This window comes from Alligator sinensis, unplaced genomic scaffold, assembly GCF_000455745.1.
Source record: "Alligator sinensis unplaced genomic scaffold, ASM45574v1 scaffold335_1, whole genome shotgun sequence".
NCBI classification, from domain to species: domain Eukaryota; kingdom Metazoa; phylum Chordata; order Crocodylia; family Alligatoridae; genus Alligator; species Alligator sinensis.
The window spans coordinates 95,561-99,036 of record NW_005842354.1 but is presented as its reverse complement, the minus strand read 5'-3'; positions in this window follow the sequence as shown (position 1 = coordinate 99,036).

Below are 3,476 nucleotides of genomic sequence, written 5' to 3'. Positions count from 1 at the left end.
GTACAGACAAACCTTAAAAAAGAATTCTAAAAACACCTGTTCATAAAATCTGTAAAAAAAAATTGAGCCATCCATAAAAACTGGATCTTGACTTAAGATCCCTCATCAAGGGCAATTCCTGAATGACAAAGCAGAGCAGTGCACCTGTTGTCTCTTAGAGCTTTGTAGCCTGTAGCCCTTCTCCTACCAGCCATGTGCTGCTGCTGTTTGCATCCCTGCCTGTAACACTTTTGCAGGTAGGCAGATGGTAATACTTTCCTGGGGTCCCTCCTGAGAAAAAAAAAAGGGAAGGGAGCAGAGCCAGCAGGGGTAAGGTTGGGGGATGGGCTGGGGGCAGCAGCACAATGCAGAGTATAGTCAGGGGCATTAGGTTGTACAGAGGACCCCAGGGATGGAGGGAAACTGCTTTCACCTAGGACCTGGTACTAGGGTCATATTTACATTATGCAAAGCATGTTTTAATAAAAAAGTTTGATTGTCAGTAATAGGCTTGCAGCTTGTCAGTAAAACAATTGTCTTGGGTTGGCAACCCACCCCTGGCTCCACTCCTCTTGGTCCCTGGGGAGAAGAAAGTTTGCAGACATTCAGTGTCCCAGGAGAAACCAGCCCAGGAGTGATTTATACTTCATTGTAATTGGATTATTTTTCTCTCAGATTGTCCATTTTTACTTTGGGAGAAAACGAAGGAACATCTGCATTTCTACTGGGACAGCAGTAATTCTCCCAGTAGAAACTGAATGTCTGTACGTGGCCTAAATTTTTATATTTCACCCATCATGCAGTATTTGCAACTTTTATTCATAAACATAGCTTAGTCTTGAGATTTTTTTATTATGAGTTTGTTGCAAAAAATTGAGCTATTGAACAATATTCAGAGAAAGCAAATTTTCAATCTGTAAACATGATTGTCCGTACCACCAACCTGATTCCAAGTACTCTGTGCAGTCACTCTAGGAACAGAAACTTATCATGGGACTTGTGTGTCCAGACAAAATTAAATCAAAACAACTGGATGATTAATCAAGTCATTTTCAACTATTAAAGGGAACATGATTAATTTTCCTTTTTTTCTTTTCATTCTTTAATAACATATATCAGTTAAAGTAATTACTATATGTTATTATTGTATGAAACTTAGCATCAGTATGAATAGAAGGGTTTGCAATGAACACACAGTTAAAACTCACTCTCTTGATATCTAGACAAACATGCATTTTACTCCTTTAAAAGATTATTTAAATGTTATTCAGAAAAGCAGTTAACTTGAATGTCCATTCAGGGTGTACAACAAAGCCAAATATAACCACATAGATTCATAGATTCATAGATGTTAGGGTCGGAAGGGACCTCAATAGATCATCGAGTCCGACCCCCTGCATAGGCAGGAAAGAGGGCTGGGTCTAGATGACCCCAGCTAGATGCCTATCTAACCTCCTCTTGAAGACCCCCAGGGTAGGGGAGAGCACCACCTCCCTTGGGAGCCCGTTCCAGACCTTGGCCACTCGAACTGTGAAGAAGTTCTTCCTAATGTCCAATCTAAATCTGCTCTCTGCTAGCTTGTGGCCATTATTTCTTGTAACCCCTGGGGGCGCCTTGGTGAATAAATCCTCACCAATTCCCTTCTGTGCAACATGTATTTTTGAACAGGAAGAATCTGACCTGTGAACATAAACAGACATAAACCAAGTTGTCTCTTCCAAGGAAACAGATGTATTCAGTGGAGGCAGAGATTAAGTGATTAATTTTTTTCCATTTGTGGAGATTTGTTCTGCTTCTTATATGTTTTACATATGCATGAAGGACCAGATTCTGATACCTTCTTCATCTTAATACATTACGTGGTGAAAAGGTCCACTGATTTTAATGGAATTACTTGTGAGTTAAGTAGGTGTTTCAGAATCTGGCCCTAAACATTTCAGAGTATAACTTATTATTTAATTCCCCCCTAAAATATTGGGAAATGTATGGCATAAAGTTTTAAATAACTTAAATTTCCTCCCAAGATTTTCTCCCTCTAAAGGAAATGCAGCATTAACAGGAATAATATTGCTTGTAGAGATGCAATCTTATATTTGTTTCATTATCTTTCTCTTGAAGAACAGAAATATCTTTTTCTATATCAGAAACTCATATCTCAAGACCATTAAAATTAATTTATAATTCCTAGGTCTTCATCCTACTCAGTTGTAGCCATAGATTTTAATGATCAAATTACTAAAATAAAAGACTTAAAAATCATAATCACCATTATACACAGAATAAATACTATCTCCATTTTACAGCCAGAGAAGCAAAGGAACGCCAAGGTTATTTGCAGTATATGGTCTGTGTGGCATGATAATAGTAATGGTAAGATGTGTGTATATATGAGTATAGGTATCATTAGATGGCTTAGCTTTTCATTTTCTTGTTTTGTGGGTTTGAGTCATGTACAGTATATGTTTAACAAACCTCTAACTGTTTTACAATTACATTTTTGTGTGTTTTTTCTTATGTATTTTTTATTAAGTAGGGGCTTGGTTCTGCAAGAATACAGGGAAACTGGGAAGGCTGTAAAGGCTGCAAGTGCCACTGCACATGAATAAGTATGAATTTTTTACACAATGTCTCTCTCATTCATGCGCAGAAACTGAACCTAAACTCCTACGTGGCCACAGCTACACACAAAAAAAATCTGTTCTCTAATAAGTCAAAGCTTTCCCTGAATTCTTATGTGATGACATCTGTTCACAAAGGTAGGCCCAGGTGCTTATAAAGTTTGCATAGCCCTATCTTACAGATGCTATCAGCATGCCTTCACAGTACTCCTGATGTACCATCAAAATGTTTAGGTGTCAAACAGTGATATGTTTACTAAAGTCCAAACAACAGCATGATATCAAAACAAATATGACTCTGCAGGATGGTGGGGCTTCTCCCTAGGGTTGTTCTTTATGTTACAGGGCACCCCATGTCCTCTCCACCCCATTTTTAGACTGTAAACTCCTCAGGACAAGAACAACCATAATAATCCAAAGTATTAATACTGTAGAGCTGTGTATTTAAAAATATTTCCAAACTTTCAAATATTATTGGAGTAAAATATAAGTGCTAGCTCCTTTCGATTTTTGGTGTGGTGTCCAAGTAGTTAAGGTATCTTGTGATAACTCCAGAGGCATGTTTGAGCCCTATTCTAGACAGCCAGAGGCTGTCTTCACTCAAGCCAGTTGACTAGCCAAATATTCAAATGCTGTCAGATGTGATGTTTGTCACATCAATCCACTGGGTGTCATTGGTCATGAAAACTGTTAAGTCTTAACCATACTAGAAATCTATGGCTACAACTGAGTAGGATGAAGACCTAGGAATTATAAATTAATTTTTAATGGTATTGAGATAAGAGTTTCTGATATAGAAAAAGATATTTCTATTCTTCAAGAGAAAGATAATGTGCACCTTGGGCAGACTGATTTTTTATGTAAGCATACACCTTCGCA